At 41.2% G+C, this 27,546-nt stretch overlaps 1 protein-coding gene across 2 annotated transcripts in view; it reads left to right on the forward strand.

Annotated features, from left to right (window-relative positions):
- Positions 1-27,546, forward strand: part of PARN (poly(A)-specific ribonuclease) — a gene marked incomplete at both ends in the record, with an annotated part of 137,131 nt that overhangs the window by 51,104 nt on the left and 58,481 nt on the right. The gene's annotated exons all lie outside the window — the stretch shown is intronic.

Raw genomic sequence — 27,546 nt, forward strand, 5'->3', positions numbered from 1 at the left:
TATGTTTTGTGTATTAACTTAAGTGGGAGCCTCCCTTCCCATCTAAACACTATGGGATCAGTCAGCTGCTTACAAGCATTGTTGCTTGGGTTTTTTGGGGGGCTTTTCTCTGAAATAAATAATTAGTAAGTTATCACATGAAATAAGAACTTAAGACAAATCTATTGATTAGTTAGATATACTACATAATGTATTTTTTCATTTACCTCCTTTCTGTGTCCTTTCCCATTGTGCTTTTAAAAAAAATGAGTTGCAAATTTACTTTGAGAATGTCAAGCGGCAATGAGGAAGATGGTGTGTGTGTGGGGTGAGGATACCAAGAATTGAGACCTGCATTGACCTGTTCATTTCTGTACTTTTCCCGTGTATAAATTTTTGTGATTTAATCCTTCCATTAAACTTGTATAAGATACTTGTTTTACAAGCAAATTCTTTGAAAGATATTTTATTTGCTTTTAAATAGGATTAAATTTAAATAGGTTCACATCTCTCATTGGAGCTTAAATAGTTTTGATATTAACCATCACAAAACATTCTATTTTCTAAGCATGAATTACTGAAGAAAATATGTATTGTAAGCTATTTAGTCTAATAGATTTCAAATACCTTGGTCTTTAATATGAGAAATGGAAAATTTTTAATGCTATATCTAAATTATTTTTTCCTTTTATTTAACAAAATATCACAAACTAAAACCATATAATTTTTATAATGTAACTATATGAGTAATAGCATATGAAAGCTTGTGAAAATACACCCATTCGGATTATTGTACTTTTTAAAAAAATTATCTGACCATTGCATAGTCAGACTACAGACTGTATTGTAGGGACTAAAAGCTTAAGCTCTGAAACCGTATTGCAACACTACTTACATTATATGACCTTGGGCAAATTATTTAACCTTGATAAGCTTTCTGTCAATTGAGGGTGATGGTCTGGATGATAGTGGATATTATGAGATTATGTATATGAAGCTTGGCATTGCTTTGAACTTTTATTTTGTAGTAGTAGATTTCAACGTGAAATATACTTGAGGAGCACATAGCACCAGGAATAATGTTGGATGCAGGATGTGAATGATGTTGCTTCTTAAGTATTTGCTTAGATCTGTTTCTGTAAGACATTCCCCCACAATCCTTAGGAAGACAATTTAGATAACATCCAAAGGGACTGAATTATTAGGAGCTAAAGATAACTTCAAATGGAAGACAGGGACCCTGCGATTAAGTCTGTGGTGTGGCTTCAGTGTGGCTGGGAGAACGCCAAATTAGACCTCCCCCCTGGGAAAGTCTAGCCACTCTTCCTCTGCTGGGTGCTACACTTCAGAAGCTACTCCTCGCTGAAGCCTATAGTGTGTATAGTGGTATAGTGTGTTTGTACGGCTGCAGTGTCACACGTAGACGTGCCAGCTTTATAGTCACTGACATGGGGACTAACACGGGCTTTGCCACTTGTGAGCCTTGGGTCTTTGGACAGGTTATGTAGACTCTCTAAACCCCGTGTTCCTCATTTGAGAGATGGAGATGATGATTACTTTGTGAAATCAGATCATGGATATTAAATTCCCAACAACGGGCCGGGCAGTCCACCAGCAGTGCTTGACAAATGGTAGGTGATTATTAAAATACCTGCTTGACTGCCCTTGCTGTGAAGCGTAAAAATGAGAATGCGTAAAATTGCTTTGAAATCTGTAAAACACAAGTCAGTAGCATAAATTTGTGTGCGGGGTGTCAGCACTTCTTTCACATTCCCCCCATACCACACCCCATGTCCAGTAACGTCTGCCCCCTTACTTATTACTGAATGATTCTTTGAAGAGTAGCTTTTAAGCTAAAAGTTTTCCTCAGTACTACCGAAGGCAGGGACTGGCACCGCAGCATCGTGGGGCACAGCAGCCCTGCTGGGATGGTCTGCACTGCCCTGCTCACTCCTCGGTCCTCCTGTGCCAAGTGGGTGAGTGTGTTGAATGGATGGTATAGGGATTGCGGAAGCCAAGGCGAAGTTGTGACCTTTTACCCTTTTACCTCCTAGATTAAGAGGTCGATGACTCTAATCTTTTGATACGTGTAGCTTTACCAGTAAAATCTAATTTTCCACTCCACGCTCTCTTTGAACAGAATAGACAGGTCTTCGCATAAATGCCTGCTGGACCCGGGGCTGGGTGTCCTTGGCAGAGGCCATCTTTCATTCACCCCCTCCCTCCAGAGCCTGGCTGTGTCTTGCTGCCCTCCTTTTCTCAGCCAAAACAGAGTCTCTCCAGATGTCTTCCAGGACCCCTTTGTGGGGCTCAGAGCTCATTCTCTGTGCTGGCCTGGCAGCCTTGATTGATATACCTTGTTTGATTTTTTTTTTTTTTTCATAGACAGTAAACTCTCGGAGAGCAGAGACTCTCTCTCATTCCGCATTGTGTTTTCAGTGACTAGAATAGTATCTGATGTTAATAAATATTGTTAAATATTTATAGATGGAAAAGGATGATATTCAAGGCATTATGATGTAAAATGACACACCATGTACAAGATGGATCTATCTCATCTGTCCTTTTTTTTGCCATGATTTCTAAATTTATGCAGATGTTTCACTGCATGAAAGGCAACGTAAATTTTATTTTCATAGTGGTAATTCTAACCATGCGCGAGACCTCGGGTATCTAATGTGCTGCAAGTCCTCTTTGTTACCTAAAACAAATTATTCATTTCAGCGGAAACACAGAGGGTCTGTTAGAGCAATAATGTAACATTGGAAAAATCATTAAAAGCCTATTTATATAGCAGCTTATAATGGCTTTTTTGGCACTGTTACAAAATATTTTTGATTTACATTGAAGGAATTACATTTTTAACAGACACCTGTCTTTTCCTTTTGATAACTCTAAGTGTAATGAAGACTTTTTAAAAACCATTTTCAACATCTTGAATATGATCGTCTTTTTCTAGGAACCCTTATACTGATTATTGAAAGCCTTCTTACGAATGGGCACGTCATCTGGCTTGATTCCTGTTGTTTTATTGTTTGTTATTGCTGTGAAGATAAGGGTCCCTTGCAGCTTTGGGGTGTTCCGATAGCGATGATCCACGAGTCATACCTTCAACATTCTTTGCCTCTGGTTCTTCAGATAAGACAGTGGTGACCAGTGTGGGCTGGAGGCCCTGGAGAAGGTCACTTAGCCTCACATTTGGAAAATTTTTCTCTTAAGTCAGTAAGAAATCACCTTTAATGGTTACATCTGAATCAGTCATCTGTATTTATGATTTTTGTGTCTCATAAAATTTTGTTAAATGGGAGAAAGAGCTCAAGACTATTTCAAATATAGGGGAACATTCTAGTCTTACTCTCAACCTTTACATATTACATTGTATCGAGTGTCCTTAACATTATCTGTCTGCCTGTAATCTTCGCAGAAATAGCTTGAGAAAAGGAGCTTTTCATTTGAAAGCTGGAGATTGGTGCACACTGGGCTACTACAAGAAATTTTTAAAAAGCAGAAACTGATGAAGATACTTTAAAGGAGGTAGAAAGCTAACAACTATTTTATAAATCCAGCCCAGATTCAGGTAGTTACACACATTCCTGCTGTGCTGCTGTAAGAGCTTGTTCAGGATGATTTGTTGGGGTGGGGAGGTGCTTGGCTTCACTTCAGTCCGAAGTAACTAGTTCAAAGTGTGAGTGTGCTTGTGTGAAAGAAGGCTTAAAAAGCACAGCTTTTGATTCTGCTGAACAGATAAATACTGGAGTTCTGGACATGACTCTTTGAGGCAGTTATACAGCGCTGTGTTTGCTAAAAGGCTGCTTATAACTTTAAACGTGACCCGTGCTTTTGGTCGGCCTTTTAATGTTTGTGGAGTCTGTAGTAATAACTGCTTTTCCTTTGTGATAGTGGTGGCTTGTGTTCTTGGTCTTTCTGAATCGTTCTTTCTGGGGTTACTAATTTTGGTGACCTTCTCTAAGAACCTAGCTTTTGGCTTAGTTTGTTTTTCTGTATTGTTTTTTTGTTATTTACTTTGTTATTTCTGCTTCCCCATTGCCCCCCTTTTTATACCTTCTCCTTCCTTTGGGTTTACTCTGCTCTTCTGGAAGTAGAACCTTATATAACTGGTTTTAAAAAAAATTCTTCTCAAGTTTTTAAAGCCTGGTTTTCTAGAAGTTGCCACTGAGTCAATGTAGCTCCGTGGCCAGCCAGTGACTGGTCAGGTGCCATGCTCAGACACCTCCAGCCAGCAGAGCTTCCTGCCTTTGCCAGCTGGGGTGGGGATGCATTCACCATCTGACAGTTTGCAAGTCTGCCCCAGTTTTTCCATCTAGCTGGAGCTATTCGCTTCCTCTGTGGATGTGCCAGGCCTCACATCCAGCTAGCAGTATGTAGCTAAGAGTCTCTCCATGTCATGGATTTTGACCTTTTAAAAATTCTAAATAAATTCTTTAAAAAGTCTAAATAACCATTTAAAGCCACAAATTATCCTCTAAGCACTGCTTTAGGTACATTCCACAAATTATATATTGCATTTTCATGGTGAAGTTAGATGCTTTCTAGTTTCTCTTTTGACCCTGGATCATCTAGAAACGGGTTAATTTCCAGGTACTTTGAATTTTCCTGGCTTTCTTACAGTTACTAATTTCTAAATTAATTCTGTTGTGATGAGAGATTTCAGTCCTTTTAAAGATACTGGAATTCACTTTATGACCTAGCATAAAGTCTGTTCTTGAATATACTGTATGGATTTGAAAAGAATGTGAATTCTGTGGTTTATGTTTTGGTTTATCAATACCATCATTGTTGAGATATTGTGTATTTACTGATGTTTTATTCAGCAGTGTTATTACTTTTTAAGAGGGAGTAGTGTTAAAATCACAGGAGATTTTATTTATTTCCCCCTATAATTTTGTCAATTTTCAGTCATGTATTTTTAGGCTGTGTTATTAGTAGATACCCATTTATCATTGTTCGGTCTTCCTGATAAATTGCCTCCTTTATCATTATAAACTGTTCTTCTCTACCTTTTATAATACTATCATTTTTAAGTCTACCTTGTCTAACATTAGCTTTTACAGGCTACTTGGAGTTCATATTACACCACTGTCCATGGTTGTATAACCCTGGGTTAGTACAGGTTCGTGTACTCCATTCCCCACCGTCTTTCCTGCTGTGGTTACATCTGCACTCATTGTAAATCCCACAGAGTTTTTCTCACTTTGCTTTAAACAGTCCTATGCATTTTAAGAAATTAGGAGGATAACTTCTTTTTTGCTTACCCAGATATTTACCATTTCAAATGTCTTAATTCGTTCTTGAAGATCCAAGTTTCTTTTTGCTGTCATTTCATTTCAACCTGAATGACTTCCGCCAGTATTTCTGATAGTGCTGGTGTCGTGGCAACTGATTCTTTTAGTTTTTCCTTTATCTAAAAAAAAACTTTATCTTGCCATAATTCACATAGGATATTTTAGCTGGATATAGATTTCTGGGTTATTCTTTCAGTTTTTTTTAAAGATGTTGCTCTATTTGTGGTGCTTTTCATAGTTGACAGGGGGTGTTTCAGTGTATTACTCTTGTCAATGGGAAAATGCATAGTACATTGAAGAAAAGACAAAAAATTAAATGATATTCTTTGCTGTATGTTAATTTTCCCAATCTTAAATTCTATGTAGGGTTGATTTACAATAATTATCTTGAATTATAAATATAGCAACAGATAAGTGAGTTCAGCTATGATGTGGCTTTTTGAAAATAAGGTTTCTATTAAATAAGCTTGTTTGGGGCACGGGGATAACTTATTTAACTTGTGGGCTTAAGTGATATCTGGTTTTTATGCTGTAAGTACTGTATCCTGAAAACAACGTGTTTATTTTTATATGGGCAAGAGTTTTACAACATTGGCTTATTGAATACTTAGGGCTGATAAAGGAAAATCATTATTAGTGAGAAGGGTGAATATTTGTGTTTTCTGTAGATATCTCCTGACTTGAAAACCAGTAAGAGTAATTGTTTTTTTTTTCCACTCTTAATCACTTAATCCATGAAAAGCACTGTGAAAAATTTTAATAATGTTTATTAAAAACCTTCTTGTTTCCCCAATCCCCTTGTGTAATCTTTAGAATTAGCAGCCTTACACATCTCTACTGTGAAATCTGTAACAGGCAAATCTGGTTAAGAGCGTGACAATAACTTGGATGCTCCGTAATTAGTATTCTTCAAGGCTTCAACTGGCTGAGTATAGGCCACCCGAGTTTTCTGTATAATTGCCATTGTAAAGCAGCAATGAGAAAATGAGTCCGTGGCAGGGAGAGAGGCACCTGTGTGCTTGTGCTCTTCTGGAAGTGTTGTTAATCAATAGATGGCTCCGTGTCCAAGGCATTGGATTTGAATTTTGTGTTAGGGGCCGTGTTACCCAGGTTTAAGAGTATTTGCTTTGTGACAACCATCAGAACACTCAGTAAATCTTTCAAATGTAACTGTAATATCACTTGTAAAAATGATTGTGGTGCTCTCCCAACCCAGTTTTCGAAGTGGATTAAACTAATTGAAAATGTGAAAGGTATTTGAAAGTACAAAGAAGAAAAGCAGTTCATCCACGGCCTTACAGCTAAGCATGAATACTAGTAATACTTTTGATTACTATTCCCTTTCATTTGTTTTACTCTTCCTAAATGAGTGTTTTCATAGCCTTTTAATACTAATTGGGATCTGACTATAAGTACATTTTTGGGTCTGTTCTTTTAGTGAGTGTTATGTCACGAGGATTGCCTGTGTCGTTAGATTTTCCTAAACGTATTTTCTTTTTTTTTTTTTTTTAATTTTCTAGGTTTTATTCTTTTTTTTAAAATTTATTTATTTATTTATTTAATTTTTTTTTTAATGAATTTTATTGTTATATTCCCCATACAATTGCAGCCCCCCCATTCTGACCCCAATCCCTCCCCTCCGGCCCCCCGAAAAGTGTCTCTGGTTCATAGTTTTTTGTTGATTTTGATTTTCACTTTCTTATAGTTATTCATTTTCCTGGTCCCTTATTTAAGTTTTCTAGATTCCTGCTATGAGTGAGACCATCCGGTATTTTTCTTTTTCTTTTTGGCTTATTTTGCTGAGCATGATCCCTTCCAGCGCCATCCATGTTGCTGCAAATTGCATGTGTTTATCTTTTTTGAATGCTGAGTAATATTCCATGGTGTATATGTACCACATCTTCTTGATCCAGTCATCTATTTTTGGGCATTTGGGCTATTTCCAAAGCTTAGCTATTGTAAATAGTGCTGCTATAAACATAGGGGTGCAGGTGTTCTTTGGAATTGACGTTTCTGTGTCCTTTGGGTAAATACCTAGGAGTGGAATTGCTGGATCATATGGAAGCTCTATGTTTAGTAGGTCCAGAAATCTCCACACAGCTCTCCATAGTGGTTGGACCAGTTTGCACTCCCACCAACAGTGCAGAAGAGTTCCTTTTTCTCCACACCCTCGCCAACATTTGTTGTTGCTAGTTTTTTTAATATGTGCCATTCTCACTGGTGTGAGATGGTATCTCATGGTAGTTTTGATTTGCATTTCCCTGATTACAAGTGATGTTGAACATTTTTTCATATGTCTGTTGGCCATTTGCATTTCCTCTTCAGAGAAGTTTCTTTTTAGCTCTTCTGCCCATTTTTTGACTGGATTATTTTCTTTGTTGTTGCTGAGTCTCATCAGCTCTTTGCAGATTTTTGTGATCAGTCCTTTATCATTAGTGTTGGCTGCAAAAATGTTCTCCCAGTTGGTGGGGTTTCTCTTTGTTTTTGTTATTGTCTCTTTTGCTGTGCAGAAGCTCTTTAATTTGATGTAGTCCCAGCTGTTTATCTTTGCCTTCACTATCACTGCTTTGGGTGATGTGTCTGTAAAGATGTCTTTGATGTGCAAATCCCGTAGTGTTTCGCCTATATTTCCTTCTATGTATTTTATGGTTTCAGGTCTTATGTCTAGTTCTTTAATCCATTTTGAGTTGATTTTTGTGTATGGTGTGAGGTAGTGGTCAAGCTTCATTCTTTTGCATGTAGCGACCCAGTTTTCCCAGCACCATTTATTGAACAAACTTTCTTTGCTCCAATGCATAGTCTTTGCTCCTTTGTCAAAGATTAGTTGACCATAAATCTGTGGGTTTATTTCTGGATTTTCTATTTGATTCCATTGGTCTGCATGTCTGGTCTTGTTCCAATACCATGCAGTTTTGATGATTATGGCTTTGTAGTATAGTTTGAAGTCTGGGAGTGTGATGCCTCCATTTCCTTCTTTTTTTTTCAGTAGAGCTTTGGCTATTCAGGGTTTTTGGTGATTCCATATGAATTTCATCAATAATTGTTCTATTTCTTTGAAGAATGACATTGAAATTTTGATTGGAATAGCATTGAATCTGTATATTGCTTTTGGTAGGATGGCCATTTTAATAATGTTTATTCTTCCAATCCATGAGCAGGGGATGTCTTTCCATTTCTTTGTGTCTTCTTCTATTTCTTTTAACAGTGTTTTATAGTTTTCTTTGTATAGGTCCTTTACCTCTTTTGTTAGATTTATTCCCAAATATTTGATTTTTTTTGTTTCAATAATAAAAGGGATGGTTTTTTTTGATTTCTTCTTCTTCAGATTTATTGTTTGTGTATAGGAAGGCTACTGACTTTTGCGTGTTGATTTTGTATCCTGCCACTTTACTGAATTGATTGATGAGTTGAATTAGTTTTTCTGTGGAGATTTTGGGGTTCTCTATGTATATTATCATATCATCTGCAAATAGTGATAGTTTGACTTCTTCTTTTCCTATTTGGATTCCTTGTATGTCTTTCTCTTGTCTTACTGCTCTGGCTAGGACTTCCAGTATTATATTGAAAAGCAGTGGTGAGAGTGGACATCCTTGTCTTGTTCCAGATCTTAATGGAATTGCTTTCAGCTTTTCACCATTGAGGATGATACTGGCTGTTGGCTTGTCATAGATGGCCTTTATGATGTTGAGGTATGTTCCTTGTATCCCAAGAATTTCAAGGGCTTTTATCATGAATGGGTGTTGCACTTTGTCGAAAGCTTTCTCAGCATCTATTGATATTATCATATGGTTTTTATATTTCTTTTTGTTGATGTGTTGGATAACGTTGATTGATTTTCGGATGTTAAACCATCCTTGTGTCCCTGGAATGAATCCAACTTGGTCGTGGTGAATTATCTTATGGATACATTGTTGGATTCTGATAGCTAAAATTTTATTGAGGATTTTTGCATCAGTGTTCATTAGGGAGATTGGCCTGTAGTTTTCCTTTTTTGTGTTGTCCTTGTTCGGTTTTGGTTTTAGTGTAATGTTGGCTTCATAGAACGTGTTTGGTATTGTCCCTTCCTTCTCAATTTTTTGGAAGAGTTTGTGAAGGATAGGCACTAATTCGTCTCTGAATGTTTGGTAGAATTCATTGTAAATCCATCAGGTCCTGGGCTTTTGTTTTTGGGGAGGTTTTTGATTACCATTTCAATTTCGCTGCTTGTAATTGGTCTGTTTAGGTGTTCTATTTCTTCTTTATATAGCTTTGGGTGATTGTAGAGTTGTAGGAATTTGTCCATCTCCTCTAGATTGTTGAACTTGTTTCCATATAACTGTTCATAGTAGTTACTGATTATTCTTTTGATTTCTGCTGTGTCCGTTGTGATTTCTCCTCTTTCATTTATGATCCTGTTTATTTGTGCTTTCTCCCTTTTTTCCTTTGTGAGCCTGGCTAGGGGTTTGTCTATTTTATTTATTTTTTCAAAGAACCAGCTCTTGGTTTCATTGATCTCTTGGATTGTTTTTTTAGTTTCAATTTCATTTATTTCTGCTTTGGTTTTTATTATTTCTTTTTTTCTACTGGTTTTGGGTTTTTTTTGTTGTTCTTTTTCTAGATCTTTGAGCTTCGAGATTAGGTTGTTTCTTTGAGTTCTTTCTTGTTTTTTGATGTGAGCTTCTGTTGCTATATATTTTCCTCTTATTACTGCTTTTGCTGCATCCCATACATTTAGGATATTGGTGTCCTCCTTGTCATTCAATTCAAAGAATTTTTTAATTTCTTCTTTGATCTCCTCGTTAGTCCAGTGGTCTTCCAGTAGTGTGGTTTTTAATCTCCATGAGATAGGATAGTTCCTTGCCTTCTTTTTATGGTTTATTTCTAGTTTGATGCCTTCGTGGTCAGAAAAGATGGTTGGTATGATTTCAATCTTGGTGTATCTGTTGATGTATGTCTTGTGCCCCAGTATGTGATCGATCCTGGAGAAGGATCCGTGTGCGCTTGAGAAAAATGTGTACTCCGTTTTTTTTTTGGGTTTAGTGTTCTATAGATGTCTGTTAAGCCCAAATGCTCTAGGTCCTTATTTAGAGCTTTAGTTTCTTTACTTATTTTTTTGTCTTGTTGATCTATCCATTGTTGATAGTGGTGTGTTGAAGTCTCACACTACGTATGTGTTTTCTCTGATGTCTGTTTTCAGAGAGGACAACAGTTGTCTGATATATTTTGGTGCTCCTTCGTTTGGTGAGTATATGTTAATGAGTGTTATTTCTTCTTGAAGTATTGTCCCCTTGATCATAATGTAGTGACCATTGGGGTCTCTTTTTATTTTTTTGAGTTTGAAGTCTGTTTTATCTGATATAAGTATAGCTGTTCCTGCTTTCTTTTTTGGTCCATTTGCTTGTAGGATTGTTTTCCATCCTTTAACTTTGAATCTATTTTTATCTTTTGTAGCTAAATGTGTTTCCTGGAGACAGCAAAAGGTTGGGTTTTGTTTCTTAATCCAGGCTGCAACTCTGTGTCTTTTTATTGAAGAGTTTAGTCCACTTACATTTAGAGTTAATATTGATATGTTAGCATCTGTATTTGCCATTGTGTTTGTCTTTCCTTTGATTTTATTTATTTATTCTTTTAATAACTTTTTTTTTTTTTTTTTTGGTTTCATTGTTATTCTTCCCTCTGAGGTTCTGGCTTTAGGATTCCTTGTAGTATTTTTTGGAGTGGGGGTTTAGTCGTAATGAAATTCCGGAGTTTCTGTTTGTCTGGGAAGATCCTTATTCTTCCTTCATAGACGAAGGAGAGCTTTGTGGGATAGAGTATTCTTGGTTGGCATCTGTTTTCTTGGAGTCTGTTGACTATGTCCCTCCACTCTCTCCTTGCCTGTAGTGTTTCTTCAGAGAAGTCTGATGTCAGCCTGATTGGCTTTCCTTTGAATGTTATCTGTTTCTTCCCTCTTGTCAGCTTCATTATTTTTTCCTTGTCCTGGATTCTTGGGAGCTTTACTATTATGTGTCTTGCTGTATTTTTCCTTTCGTCGTGGAAGTTTGGTGTTCTTCTTGCTTCTTGTATATCAATTTTCAGCTCCTTCTTCGCATTTGGGAAGTTCTCTTCAATTATCTCCTGGAATATTTTCTCTGTTCCTACATCTTTCTCCTCTCCTTCTGGAATTCCTATAACTCTTATATTTCTTTTCCTCATGGAGTCAGATAGTTCCCGAAGTCTTTCTTCATTCTTTTTCCTTCGTACTTCTCTTTCCTTTTCTGTTTTGGTTCTTTTTATTTCTGTGTCTTCAAGAGTACTTATTCGTTCTTCCTTTTCATCTATTCTGCTTTCATTGCTTTTCCCAGAGTTCTTTAGTTCCTCCATTAATTCTTTGATCTCCTGCATTTCTTTTACGTCCCTCTTTAGGGACTCAATTTCATTCTTCTGACCATTGTTTTCCCTCTTTAGGGACTCAATTTCCTTCTTCTGATCATTGTTTTCCTTTATGACTTCTATCACTTTTTTAATCATGGCAATTTTAAATTCTCTTTCTGGAAGGCTCAGAAGTTCTTCCAAGATGCTGTTGTTGCAATCTGGGGAGTGGTTTTCTTTTTGTGGTGTGCTTCTTTCCTGAGGAGTTGTTAGGTTGCGTGTGGTTCTTCTACTCCCTACTGTCTGTTTTCTAGTTTGTCGTATGCATTGGGACACTGTGTTGCTCGGACTGGCTGGCATCTTGGGTGAACTTCTCTGCTCCCCTCTGGCTCCTCCAGGAGCCATCTCTGGCTTCTGGGGGAGCTTTCTGCTGGTTTTAGGCAGTCTTTACTGAAGAAATGTCCCTGTTCTAAAATGGCGAAGTGGGATGCAGTCCCTGCGCCTCTGGTTTCAGGCACACTCTTCTGCGCACCTGGTCTGCCCCGGCTCAGACTGCTGGTCGGAAGGGGCCTGGCGTGGGCTAACTTCCCAGCTGGCCCCTGGGTCCTCCAGAAGCCTTCTGCCCTTTTCAAGAAGTCTTTTCTTAAGAAGTTTCCCTGTTCTATGGGGTGTTAGTGACTTTTTTTTTCTGGTCGCTAGGTGGCGCCAGAGATCTCTCCTATGGTCCTTGGGGGGCTGTTTTTCGACCCCACCCCCGTGGGATAGGGAGCAGAGCGAGAATGGTAGGGTAAACCTCAACGGCTTTGGGGTGCTGTGTCTGCCTTGTGCCCCACCGTCGTGGAGAACCCACACCCCGAATTTCGTGCCCCGGGTCTCAGTTCCAAAGCCCTCAGTTCCAGGACGGGGGCTGTAGCCCAGTTCAGTGGCGCGGGAATGGCGCCTTTTGCACCCGCTCCCGTGCCTGGGCGCCTGGTTCCTGCTCACTCAGTGAGGGACTTTCACCTCAGTGAGGAGGGCCTCCGCGCGTCTCCCCGCAAGCCTAGGTCGCAGGCACGGGGACCTGGGCAGCCGGGATCCCGATCTGCGTTTGCTTTTCACGCGCGCCAAGCGCGCTGCTTTTCCGCGCAAGCTTACCGGCAGCCCGGGCTGTGTGCGGGTCTCCTGGGGTCTTTGTTCTTCTCTAATAGCGCCCGGAGCCGTTCGCTCACCGCTGCGGTGAATCCTGCAGGGTTCTCCACAGCTCCCGTTCACAGGGTGTGGTGGCTGCAATAGTTCCTTTCCACTCACAGTCCCGCTTGCTGCGTCTTTTGTTCTTGTTGACCGTTTTGGTTTGTTGTTTTCCTCCTCTCTGCCGGTCGGAGAGTGCCGCCTCTGTGGGCGGGGGAGGGGAGCAGGGTTCTGCGCTTCCCTCCCTTCTAGTCCTCTTTTATGGCCACTTTCTTCTTCGGGTAGTTTGCTGGAGTCACCCGTTTATCTTCCGTGTCCCAGTTCTCACTGGGACCTGCCGCTTTTCCTCCCTATTAACTTTTTTTAATGGGAGATCTTACTCGCAGCATCTCCTCACCGCCATGTTGCTCCACCCCTCTCTAAACGTATTTTCTTTTAAGGCATGTATTATTTTACCACATACATAGAAATCTTACTCGACTGTATTCCTTTTGGATGTGTAAGTTTTATCCAAATTTTTACTATTTAAAAAACTCTTTAGTGAGCATCTTGTACTTTAGTCTCTATTTTCTTTTTTTAAAAATAATTTTTTAATATAAGTTGTAGCTATTTTTTTTAGAGTTTTATTTATTTATACAAGAATTGGGGTACAGGTCAGAGACGCAGGAGCGTGAGAGAATTCACCTGAAACAGAGTGGGGCACAGAACAGGCAGATGGACCAAAGACACTGCTTAAGGGTAGCAGAGGGCGAGGCAGGAGAGGTCTGCCACGCTACGTGGGTTTCTCCCTGGCCGGCCAAGAATCGAACCCACATCACAGAGGCTGCGGACAGCTTCACAGCGGGGCACTTAACCCGCTGCACCACTGGGGAGGCTCCATATCTATATATTTTTATATATTTTTTAAATAAATTCTAAAGAAGTAAAATTGCTAGGTCCAATGGTGATCTTAAAAAAAAAAATTAAGAATCACTCCTCTCTCCCTCCATGTTGTTAAACCACTGATCATTAATTTCTGTTAAGAGAAAATTTAAAACTACAAAGAAAAACAGAAAATCATATCATTTTAATTAATAAATATAATTGCAATAATATTTTACCTTTCAATTGTATCCAAAAGTAGAACTTTGCTATTTGGTATGAATTGGTAGATTACATTTGATTTAATATGGAAACGTTTTGAGCATTCGCTGACCCAAAAAATAACCTACCGAATCATACCAAATAGGAGCACTTTACTTTTAGGTGGCATGAAAAAATGTATGATATTTAAGTATATATTTCATCTGTAATATCTTCTACTTTGCATATTGTATAACAGCTTATTTTTTAACAGCGCCTCATATCTATGTAATAAACATTTCGTTTACATTTCTTCCTGACTAGTTGGATATTTATCATATGAGTGCATCATTTAACCAATTCCTTTTTTTTTTTTTAAAGATTTATTTATTGATTGATTTATTGATTTATGCAATCACTGGGTACAGTCAGAAGTGCGGGAGGGTGAGAGAATTCACCAGAGTCAGAGCGGGGAGCAGAACAGGCAGAAGGACCGAAGTACACTGCTGAGGGGAGCAGCGGGCGGCAGGAGAGGTCTGCGCGCCATGTGGGACCCTCCTCAGGTGGCAGGGGAGCAGCCGGGGATCGAACCGGTGCTGTAAGAGGCCGTGGGCAGCTTCGCAACCCAGCGCTCAACTGCTGCGCCACCAGGGAGGCCCAACCAATTCCTTTTTGAATACCTACACAGTTTTAAGGTTCTTGACTCATATTTCTAAATAAGCTTTTATTTATTCTTCTGATAATGTTTAGAATCATTTTGTCAGGTTCACTCAAAAGCCCAATTTCACAGATTAATTCCATTGATGTCTTTCTTTAGACATACTCAATCTTTTTGACCAGGATTTTAATGTGTTTCTCCATTTACCCAGGTAATTTTGTGTAAATGTAAATGTAGTGTGTGTTTCATTGTTGTTCTTGTTTTTATCAGGTTTTGCAGAGTACTTTATTTATTTATTTTTAAAGATTTATTTATTTATTTATACAAGAACCAGGGCACAGGCCAGATGCGCAGGAGGGTGAGAGGGTTCACCAGAGACAGAGTGGGGAACAGAACAGGCAGACTGACGAAATACACTGCTTAGGGGAGCAGCGGGTGAGACAGGAGAGGTCTGCTGCGCCATGTGGGACCCTCGCCGGCCGGCCAGGATTGAACTGGTACTGCAGAGGCTGCGGACAGCTTCACAGCGTTGTGCTCAACCGCCTGCACCACCAGGGGAGGCCCAGCTTTTGCAGAGTACTTTAGAAAGCACAGGCCTTTGAGTCTAGCTTGTGCCACAGCCATTGTTAGCTCTCCAGAAACATTTTGGCATGTCAGTGGCACAGGAAATATAAAGCATCGAGGTTCATCCGCCCGATCAGTCTCAGGCCACTGAGAGGAAGTTTGAGAGCTCAGTGTAAATGTGTATGTCAAATTCTTTCTGAGGCTTTTAATGCCGTTTAGTTGTTGTTGTCAGCAAAAATAATGAACTGGTTGATAAGTAGGTTCGCTATTCCAGTCTTTACACATTTACATTGTTTTCTCATACATGATGCTGATTGTCAGCAACCTTGCCATTTATAAAAAATGAAATGTCTGGTTTTAGCAAATTTGAAATACAAGTGAAATGATTTTGAGCATATAAATGACCAAGTCAGAACATTCTTTTATTCCTAAAATATTCCCATGAATCTCTTGGAGTTATGGTATTGCAGGTAGATTTCACTTTTTTTTTTTTTCTTTCTTATTTTCTGGCTTCTTCATGGAGAACAGGCATCACCCATATACTAGAGTACTTTAAAAATTTGCAGATGTCTTACTGGCTTTTTTATATATGTGGAACACAGCAAAAGAGAACACCCTGCTTTGAGAACTCTTGGAGGCTGGTAGAGTCTCCCCTTCTTTTGGTGAGTTGTACTTATTTTATGGCCTTGTTTTTCTGATCATGCCATTTGTGGGATTAGTTTCTTTGAGTTTTCCTTCAGCTTCTTGGTTGAAATCTGGAAAGGTGAACATGAAATATTTTTGATTTGTGATGCTTATTGATAGCATTCCCACTTTTGAGTGTTTTCACAACCTGTTTTGTCTTGTTTATCTTGGAGAGAAGCCCAACTATCATTTTAGTAGCAGGGAGAATGCCTCTCCATCATGTTTAGCTTAAATGCCAGAAAACTCTGGGCCCCTGAGTGTTCAATAACTACTAAGTGATGGTGGTGACTCCAGCCCTTCAGACCAGTGTTTGTTCTTCTACACCCCCACATGAAAAGATCTAGGCACTGGGGAGTGTTTTTCAGATTGTATGATTATAAGACACAAACATGGCTTAAAATAATTGTTTAGCATTACGTTGTGCAACTAGTAAGATTGCCTTTTATCCTTTCTGTGTGTGAATTGGAGCAGTGCGGGGAACCTCAAAGATATTCGTTTCAAGTTGCGTCAGAGGAGTGGAACAAGCTTTGACAGTGGGGAAAGAAACGTAGAACAGACATCAGCATTGAAGTAAAACTTGGAACTTGAGATTGATAGATTGATTTTTCTACCAATCTCTTATTATTATTACAGAGGCAGTTTAAAGAGAAGGGAAATAAATTATTATAGCATATTATGCAGCAAAAAAATACTACTTGTATGACATCTATTGATTTTAGTCATTATCTTCTAATTCTCAAAGCTTGAATCTCTTTATATAAAGTGTGAGCAGGAGGACACCTCGCTGTGCATTGTTACCATTATATTTTCAGATGGAGTGTAAACTTTTTATTCTTTGATTTATTGTATATTGCTAGGTAACTTACGTTTTCATGTTCAGTGTTCTTTATGCTCGCAGTGGAGAAGAGAATCATTATGAAGTATTTTGTAAAGTTTTTTAAAAAATGTTTTTCTTTTGAAACCTATTGTGTTACTTTTTACATAAATATTTGTGCATTTGGTTCACCTGACGTATGAAATAAGGCAAAGGCTGACACCCAAGAGTCTTTTTGACTAGTGGGTGGGGCCACTGCACTGAAGAAGCAGGGCTGCAACCAGCTGTTGGGGGCTTCTCTGGCCACAGAGATTAGGAAATACCTTACAGACTCCCTGCAGTTGTCAGCCTTTTTCACCAGTAGGGTGTCTAGGTCTGGATTTCCATAGGGGCAGTGGCTATAGTAGGAAACCCTGTTTGGACCTCAGGCCTAAGATCTGTCTCTAGCACAATCTACAAAGGAGTTTTGTACTTTGGGGAAACATAAAAGTGAGGTTAAGTCATTGTTAGCTCCTCTGTCTCTTAGCTTGCTAGAAACCATGAAGAGGAGCTACCTGCTAGCAGCACCAGGGAGATGTGGCTGGAAAGCACTGCATTCCAATGGCCTCCGTTGCTGCCGGTCACACTTGTACTTTGTGTGTGAGCAACAGTTTTTTTGGCACAGCCCTGGATGTGTGGGTGTGACTGGTGAGAAGATAGAGGTTTCTTCTTCAGGCTTAATGGGTTCTGCTTTGTGGCAGAGATGAGGGCCTGGGAACTGCAGCCAGAACTGACCTACCAGTTGCATTTTTTCTGTTCTGCCTTTGGTCTGTGAGGCTATTGACTTCTGTCATTGTTTGGATTTTGCAACAAAATTTTCTAGTTTGCAAAACTTCCAGATTACCAGGCTTTTAAGATCCGGAGGTGACTTTATGTGTCATAACTCCCTCTCACCAACCAGAAGATGGCGCTATTGTGCTGGTAACCATGCCACCCTTACATCTCCACGGAAAACTTGTCCCATGTAAACGCTTACTCATGCCAAGTCATGCAGACGGATTTAGCATGTGGTTTCCAGTGTATGCCTCATGTGCGATGCCAGCAGATAGGCAGCATGGAACATTTGTGGGACAGACATTCAGAATCTGGAGCTGGAGAAACGTACACCAGGGCCTTGCTGCGGTGCTCATGGCCCCCTTGCCTTGGGGTAATGTGACTCCCTTGGGCAGGAGGATGAAGACATCTGTCAGGTGCCTTTTGATCTTGTGCAGTTCTCCGTGATTAGGTTTGAAGATTTATGAATGGAGAAGAGAGAAATTTCCTAGCGAGAAAACATTTATCCTCTCCTCTTCTTGGCAAAGACCTGGGTACCCACAGGAAAGCTCATGAGTTACGTCTGCAGAAAATACTGTGTTCAATTCAGTGCTGTATTTGGACGTTCATCTAGTTGAAATACCCAAGCGATCTCTCCACTTATTTTTACCACGTAAGATGAACCCTAGTAACATGACAGACGGAGTAAATCGGCTGCTTGACTTCACCTCTGAGCCCTCAGAAACCCAGATGCTGAGACCAGGTTACCAAGTTGACTCTGTAAAAATGCCACTGCTGCGAGATGAAGACTGAGTGGAAAGCTGGTGTCTGTAGGTTCAGCTTGCAGAGTGACAGGTGTCCCTCAGTTAGGGACATGCTGCTGTCAGTGACCTCCTGGGAAGGTCTTCTCCCACCTGTGCCTGTTGACCAGAAGATCAGATAACGTGTGGTTGCCTGTCCTTTTCTTTTCCGGGGCTTCCTACAGCTGTGTTGCCATCCTAATTACTCTCTTGTCAGTGCTGTCGGGATCCCCCTTAGAGCCTCCTCAGAGGTGCCCACTTCACTACTTCTGCAGCAGCTTTTGGCTCTCCAGGTTAGCTTTCAAGTAGGCTCCTACATTCTTGAGGATTCTATAGACAGGGGAGTTCCTAAGATTGCTGGAAGGCAGGTCGCCAGCCTTCTCAGACTGGGTTTGGGAAGCTGCTTCGGGCATGGTCTTGAAAGTACAGCCAGTGCTCATTCTGCACAGATTCTGTGTGCAAATTCGTCTGCTCATTACACTGTTTCTGTAACCTCAGAATCAGCGCCCGTAGAGCTCTTGGGGTCACTCACTGACAGTCGTGTCCCCAGCACGTGTGCCCCAGCTGAGGGCGAGCTGGGTCACGCTCTGCTTCCCTGATGCACCTCTGTACTGTCAACAAGAGTCCTTTTCACAGTCTGTGTAATGACACATCTTTCACATGTTTGTGCTTTTGGTTGGTGATGTTACTGTTTAAAAGGCGCCCAGGCATGGCGCTGTGTGGTGTTCCCCAGCCCTATGATATGCCTTATGGAGAGAAGACCTACGTTGGGTAAACTTCATCAGGCACCAGTTAGAGTGCGGTTGTTCGTGAGTTCAGGATCACCGAGTCAACAAGGTAGGTTAAATAAGGTATCTTTAAACAACAGGCACCTCAAGCCTGAGCATGCCCTGTGATCACAGGCCGGCAGAACCTAATGGGCTCCCATGAGGATGGTCAGTGGGGACCTCAGAGGCCCTGGCCATCGTGACATGGGCTTGAGTCTCTCCTCCTCCTGTGTGCTCCAGGTATTGGGTGCTGGCCAGAGCCCTTAGGGAAAAGCATTTCTGGGCTGCCTATTTTTTGGCTTCCAGTTACAGAACTTTGGGAGTGTTACTTTGGCTCCGGCCCAGTGGCAGCCGTGCTGCAAACAAGGCTCCCTGGGGGCAGAGTGGGCACCCCCTGCCGGGCAGGGTGCCTGGACAGTAAGTGCACAGCGGGGCGGCCAGCTCGGAGACAGTGAGGTGATCCAGCCATGTCCTTAGTTTATTGTGACCTTGGACAGATTTCATGCTACACTTGCAGGGCTGCAGCGGGGAGGCTGTTCAACTTGGTGTTTACCGCACTCCTCTTCCGTGCCTCTAGTCCCTGCACTGGTGAACTAGGCCTTAATCGAGGATGCTGATGTCTTTATTTCTTCTTTTGCACGATACTTATTTCTGTAGATGAATCCTCTCATGGATTTTCACCTTCACTTTTCTGTTGTGTGACAAGGTTTGAGAAAATCAGGGCTGTGTGAATTGCCTTGTCAGCCTCTTCATTTTAGCCATATTTTTAACTTGTACCTTGGCCCCTTTAGAAAGGAAGGGCCCGAGGTAGCAGAATGAGAAACAGTGGAAGACTCACTCAATTCTTTGGCAGGTGCTTGGGAAAAGTAACATGGAGTGCATTTGGTTGAAATCTGAGTGAGAACACGTACTGTCCTATTATGCAATCTTTCTTTTTGCCTCAGCACGGGCAGCACATGGTACAGCTCCCCCACCCCCAGACTGCCATTAGGAAAGCGTTGCTTTTAGATCTTTTGAGCTAATCAAATCTCAGGATTCACTGAGCTGCTCTGACCTTCCATTTGGCTTGCAGGGCCCCTTAACAGGTGGGTGATAATGAGGGGAGCAGGGCCTGGTGGGCCTGCTGAGTGGGACCGCCCGGACACTGGCAGACCACACAGTGGCCCCTCTGTCTTCATGGAAGCTCATTGTCTGCATGGAAGCCCCTGTCTGCATGGAAGCTCATTCCTTGGACCCAGATGCACTGTCATTTAAATGGGTGTTTCTGGGCCTCTCTGGTGGCACAAGGGTTTAAGAGACGGCACTACAAAGGTATTCACAGCCAATGCAGCACAAGTAGATCCTCAGACAGGAAGGTGACTCACATGGCGCAGCAGACCTCTCCTGTCTCGCCTGCTGCTCCCCTCGGCAGTGTATTTCAGTCAGTCTGCCTGTTCTGCTCCCCACTCTGTCTCTGGTGAATCCATCTCTAGCCTGCACCCCAACTCTTATATGCATAAATAAATAAATCTTTAAAAAATAAATAAAATAATATATAAAATAAATAAATGGGTGTTTGTGCAGCCCCCCACAGCCTGCAAAGGACTGGGTTCCTGGTCTTGCCCGCTAGTATTGTCCCTTTTGTGACCCCTGCATTGGTGGAACTGTGTCAGCGTTAAGTACTAAAGTTCATGAGTCTTGGACAGCTTCAAACCAGGCTTCCTGCATTTTCCAGACACATCCTTATCTTTCAGATGGGAGAGGACCGTCTGTTTCATTTCTTGGCTAACAGTTTTTATCCACTGGTGCATTTACTTCCTCATCTGTAGAGGGTTACATTTAGTAAGAGTGGCGTAAAAACTTATTCTGGATGTTTTTCTCAGAGATCTTCAAACTGAAATTCCATAGTGAGATTTTCTTGGAGATTCTGGATAACTTCAGACAAGTAGAAACAAGGAAATACTTCATTAAAGACTCCCATGTGTTTTTTTTTTTTATTATTATTAGTAGTATTTGTTCTGGAAAATATCTGTCATAGACTGTCTTAAAATCTGTCATTCTTTAAAAATCCCCCTTTTTCACCTTTCTCATGAAGCTAGATCTTCCTTCCCCTGCATTATGTATATTGTGTATGTTAAAGAGAGGTGAATGTAGCATGTGTATATGAAATAAAGGTTTTATTTCATTTACACACACACATGGATTGAATGGGTCTGAATGAGGAAAAGCACACCCCCAAACCTTGGGGCAGGACCTCCCTGGCACTGTGGCTCCTTGAAAAATGTTGAAAAATAGTTGATTTTCAATTTTAATATTTCAGAGATATTTTCACTGAATAATACCTGGGAGATTACATGTAAGTGGAGTTAAAGTGTTTCCAATCAAGTATTTTAAGTAGATTTAGTAAAGATTTTCCTCCAAATTTTCCTTGCTTTCCAATTTGAATAAAGGGAATTCTTTTCCTCTTAGTCACCCCCCACCATTTTAAATGCTCACAAGCATTTTGAAAAGTGATTATATTAGAGTTTGATCTTTGTCTTCTTATTGTGATAAATCGAATACTCTTAATGCTGCAGTTTAACAGCAGCAGTGAACAGCTGCCCCTAAGTGTAAAGATCTTTTGTCATAATTCATGTTGGAACAGGACAGTATACCTGGTGATGAATCTTGATTATCTAAGCTGCCAGGGATGGACCAAGGATATGATAATACATTGGTTTGCCTTCAGGCCCCAGCTCTTCTTTGAGAGCTTACTGATAAGGAAAAACAAAAAACAGTTCATAACTAGGGAGCTGCCTTGGGAAAACAACAGCTCTTGAAATGTTTTAAATTTCTTAGGCTAAGCTAAGAGAAAAGAGAGTTTTCATAAAACGCATAGCTTGGAATTGACTACTTTTGTTGTTTCTGGGCTGCCCTGCTCCCCTGATGACTGAGCCCTTCCTGCATCTCATCCTTCCAGGAGATGCAAAGGGCCACACTGGGCTTGTTCTCCTCATGCGCTTGGATGTGAAACCTCTTAATCATTTCCTGTGCTCCGCAGACACGTAGCCTCTCCCCTCTCCTGTGTCAGCTCCCTCTCTTCAGACATTCAAAACTAATTTGGGGTTTGTGGGAGGATAGTCTTCTCTGACTGTTCAGGGACTAAACACAAGGGTTTTTCTCATTTGCACCCTGTCCCTCACTGCAGCTTCTGATTTTAATGCTTCGTGTTAGAGAATGTGGTTAAGATACTCCATGGTATTTGTTGAGTCTTGCTTTATGACCTAGACAGTTCTTATAAATATTCCAAGTGTGTTTGAAAGGAAGTCTGTGTTCTAATGGTGAAGTATCGGGTTCCATATACCCCGTACATCCAGTTTGTTAAATATCAGTATATGTTAATTAATTTATTTACTGATTATTTTTGTTTGCTTGATCTGTCCGTTTGTAATTGGGATTAAAGAAAACAAAACTGCTGTGGTTTTGAAACTGTTGCTTTTGCCTTATAATGCTCTCAGATTTTCTTTGGATAGTTTAATACTATTGATCACATTAGTGGTTGGTTGTTTTGTCTTTTTTACCCGGAATTCAATTTTGTTGCCATAACTTAATCATACCAAGTTTTTTCTTTCTAGTTAGTATTTCTGTCAGATACCTTTTTCTAATCCTCTTACTTTGTATCTCTCTGCTTTTGTAAATAATGTATAGATGCAAACGTGCTTTTCTGCGATCTGAGAATCTGTCTTTTTTAAATGGTGAATTTGCCTAATTTTTCTTTACTATTTACCATGCTTTCCCTTACTTTTTTCTTCACACCCCATGTGAGCAGCTTGCAGTGTGATTTCTCTTGCAGACTTTCTCTTGCCCCACAGCCTTGGGCAGGGACAGAGCGGTTGCCACATCCTGGTGGGTTCCTATAGCCCGGCTCCATGTGTGAGCCTCACACGGAGTCTCTTTCCTGTATCCTGCCCCACAGACCCAGATCCAGGTCTGGTTCCCTGTGGCATCTGGGTGTGGGGGCCTGTGCCTAGCTCTCATCATCTGGGACTGCCCCGCCTGCTCTTGCTGTCCCCCCAACCTTGACCTTTGCTCTTACTTCTGACACCTGAGGATTTCCTTTTCTTTCCTTTGAGCTCAGCTGTACATTTGGGGCAAGTGTTCGTTTTCCTTTCCCTTGCATGCCAATCTACTGGTGCCGGGCGGGCTCCTCTATTGGGAGGGGAACAGGCCACCTCCTGACCCGCACCCGATTCTGTTTGTTTCTTGACATGGTGTCAGTGACTTCTGTGGTATAAATCTTTCTGTCTCGCTCGTGTTGGGCCTTCCTGTTTTTGCTTGCTTGGCTTCTGTTATCTTGGACTTAACCCCTTTGTCAATAAATACTGTAAATGGCACCTGGTAACATTTCCCTGTTGATGTGGAATGATTCCTGGATTCTTTTTTTTAAAGATTTATTTATTTATTTATTTATACATACAAGCCCTGGGTACAGTCAGAAGCACGGGAGGGTGAGAGCCAGAGCAGGGAGCAGAACAGGCAGAAGGACCGAAGTACACTGCTGAGGGGAGCAGCAGGCGGCAGGAGAGGTCTGTGCTCCATGTGGGACCCTTGCCCAGCGCCCGGGGATCGAGTCGGCACTGCAGAGGCTGCGGGCAGCTTTGCAACCCAGCGCTCAACTGCTGCGCCACCGGGGAGGCCCTATTCCTGGATTCTCGTACTGATGTTCGACTGTCCATTCTGGCCACATGTCCGCTGCTTGCCAGGCTGGGAGTGAGGGCAGACAGGGCCTCCTGGTGCCTGAGGTTTAGGCAACTCTTGTTTACTTTCAGAGAACAAATGCAGATGCTTTAGTTTGGGGGATTATGTTTGCTCTGTTTTTTGTGGTGGTGGTTTTTTTTTTTGCTTGAATTCTCAGTGTGGAGTTCCATGGAAGTCAAACTCTCGTTGAGATGTCTTAGCTGACACTTAGGCCTCATCTTAGTTTTTTGGGGGGGTGTAAGGGGGACTCTCAGTCTACTGTATGTAAAGTGGTCTATTTTGCTTTGTTTTTCATATAAAAAAGAAAAGAGAATGTTTTAGTTTGTCAAAATGTGTTGTTATAGTAGTTCTCCATAGAGCTGAAAAGCAGTGAAGATAAGAATGATGTTCTGAAAACCTTTCACTGCAGTTAAGCAGTTGGGGCAACTAGGCCAAAGAACCAGGGTAATTATGAGTGTGGCCGTGTCACTGGAGAGGGAGTCACTCTGGAGGACTCCCTGCGCAGAGGGTGGGAGAGGCCTGGACACCCCTTCAGGTTTGGTTGAACTTTTTATTCTGGAAAACTTTTAGAAATACAGGAAAGTGGCAGAAGAACCCTACCAGGTACTCCCTTCCTCCCCCTTCTGACGCTGCCTTGGCAATTCTGTTTCATCTCTACTGACACCCTCGCTCTCCCTTTTTGTTTTATTTTGAAGCATATTTTAAGATACCATATATCACACTCACAGGTAAATATTTCAGGTGGACCTCTCAAAGAGGTTCTTTTAAAAAATATGGCAACAGTTTTATTATCACTATTAAAAATGTAAATCCAGGCCTCCCCTGGTGGCGCAGGCGATTGAGTGCAGCGCTGTGAAGCTGTCCGCAGCCTCTGCAGCGTGGGTTCGATCCCGGCCTAACGGCGAGGGTCCCACATGGTGAGGCAGACCTCTCCTGTCTCGCCCACTGCTCCCCTCAGCAGTGTGTTTCGTGAGTCTGCCTGTTCTGTTCCCTACTCTGTCTCTGGTGAATCCTCTCACCCTCCCGCGCATCTGGCCTGTACCTCTGATCTTGTATACATAAATAAATAAATCTTAAAAAAAAAAAAAAAGTAAATCCTTGGGGGCCTCCCTGGTGGCACAGGGGTTAAAGACACAGCACCATCAAACTATCGCCAGCCACTGCAGCATGAGTTTGATCCCCAGGCAGGGAGCTGACCCACATGGCAAAGCACACCTCTCCTGTCTCACCCCCTGCTCCCCTCAGCAGTGTATTTCAGTACATCTACTTGTTCTGCTCCCCACTGTGTCTCTGGTGAGTCCTCTCACCCCTGCATCTCTAGCCTGCACCCCAGTTCTTGTATGTATAAATAAATAAATCTTTAAAAAGAAGTAAATCCTTAATATCTTAGTATAAAAGTCACTGTAAAGGTTTCCAATTATCTTATAACTATCGCAAATTTTTCTTTTTCCATTAGAGTGAAAATCCATATAAGGGCCACACTTTGTGATTGTTGAAATGTCTGTATCTCTTAATCCATTTATAGGTCTCTCTCTCTCTCTCTCTCTCTCCTCTTTCTGTCTCTCTCCCTCTCTCTTTGTCCTTCTCTCTCGAAGAAACTGGGTGATTGTATCCCCCTGTGTTGATTTATAGATTCTGTCCTGTTTCTGGTAAACTGCTTGTTTAGTCTAGAGGCTGGCCTGAATGAGATTCAGCCTGGGAGCACTACAACTTCATCAGTGGTGTTGTGTACACCCAGTGTCTAGTATCTCTCGTTTTGTGATTTGATGCTATAAATGCTCAACCTAGATCCATTATTTCATCAGAGGTTGCAATATGGTGATATTCTAATTCTTGCATTCCCTTTATTTATTGGAATGCATCTATGAAGAGAAACTTTCACTGATCATCAGTGTATAGAAAGCAGATGTATATTTGATTATTACCTTTTGTTTACAGCTTTTTTAAAAAGTGAGAAGATTTACTAGAATTCTGCAGGGTTGGCCAGCGAGTTACTTTATTTCAGTATCATCAGGCATAGTGATACATAAACGCTGTCTGTGTGATTTTAGCCAGTTGCGGCTCTGACCCTCATGAATAACCCATTTGTCCTAGCTTTGCAAGTGAGAGCCTCTGTAGGTTAGCCAAGTTCTTTTGACTTGTCCTGTGCTATGACAAGATGTTCCAGGCTCATCTTGTACCTTTTCTACCCCAGACTTGGAATCAGCACTTCTCCACAGAGCTCTGATTACCGTTCAAGGAAAATGGTATTTCAGGACAATCATCAGGGTGCAAGGCTGCTCATGGTTCCTGAGCCTGTATAATAGGTGGAAGTTTTCTTTCAGATGAAAATATATTATGAGTTCAAAATGGTATTTCTGATTCAACATCAGGATAATGGGTTTTTTACTTAACCTCTTCTATCTTCACATATATATCATTCTTCTGCAGCAAGAATCCTGGTTCTCAGCGATAATGTACATGGTAGGACAGGATATTACGTATGAATATTCATGTGCTTAATTCCACGGTATATATTCAGCAGCCTCAGGATAACCAAACCACACACTCTCCAGCAATATGACTGTGGAGAACAGTTTAAGGTTTTTTTTTTCAGCTCTTTCTGACTTATGTTATCTCTCTTGAAGGATGTCGCGTCTGACAGCCCTCTTAAAGCCTTTTGGATTAATTCCCTCTCTGTGAGTTTATGTCACCCACTGGTGGGGAGAAGGAGCAAGACTCACATGTTCAGTTCAGCAACTTGGAGGAACGCCAGTGCAGCAGGAGTATGGTGAGGGAGAGGGTGAAAGATAAGTGAGGAAGCTACGCAGGGTTGTGTCAAACAGGGTTTTAGGTCAAGTTGCAGCTTTTGCTCTTAGTGAACTATCTAAAGGGCAGTGCTGGTTCACAGCCACATGGCGTGGGTCATAACTCGGATGTGATGGCATATCACAGTGAGCGCAGTAAAAACGACTGAACAGGACACACAGCAGGGAGCTGGACTGAGCAATCACGGAACCCATCATCATGGCCTGCAAGAGGCTCCTCATCCACCGTGGAGAGACCTCAGCTAAAATGAACATATGGCTAGTGAATAGTTCTTCTTATTTGGATTACGTGTCAACCAAAAACAGTCTTTGTGTTTATCAGTACCCTTTATTTGCTTAAGTTCTAAAAATACTTTATTATTATTAATTAATTATTTTTATTTTTTTACATCATTGTTCATTTTTAAACAATATTTACTTCTCCTCAACCCCTCAGGTGTAGTGCCCATAGAGTTTCCTTCACCAATGTGCTTCTGGAAGAAAAGCATTTTTAGTTACTAGGTTAAAAATGAAGTAAAAAATCTTGAAAATTATATAAATTGGCCATTTTTATTGCTAGTTACACTTGAAAAGGCCCCCCCACCTTTTTTTTAAAGGATTAAAAAAAGTACCTGAGATGACAAGGTGAAAGGGACAGAACAGGTCTTTTTGGAGCTCTGAGTTCTAGGGTTGGCTCCCAGGCCTCTGGGCTATCTGTTGCACGGTGCTTAACCCAGGCTTTCGGAGCTGAGGTTTCCTCCTATTTCAAGCAGAGCTGAAATAGTCCTTGGCTCAGCCTTCTGTGGCACATCAGTTGAGCTTCTTCCTTGCAGAGGCCCCACTGTGGTAGCTTCTGGAAGGTGGGCCTGAGATGATGATGATGAGCCTCCTGCCGCACTAAGCTCCGGGCCGTGCCCACCAAGTGGTAGCTATGCCCTACAGAATGGAAGGTAAGATTGTCTCAAGGGAGCTATATACAATTAATGGCCTTTTAATTATACCTTCCAGAAGGAAAAGAGAAAGTTGCCCTTTTTTTGATCCAAAAGGCTTTTCAGAATCGCTTTTCAGATGCATTAAACCCATTGGGTACATGGATCTCAAATGCTAAACCTAGTGAGTCAGGA

This window comes from Talpa europaea, assembly GCF_964194135.1.
Source record: "Talpa europaea genome assembly, chromosome: 12".
In the NCBI taxonomy this organism is placed as follows: Eukaryota; Metazoa; Chordata; class Mammalia; order Eulipotyphla; family Talpidae; genus Talpa; species Talpa europaea.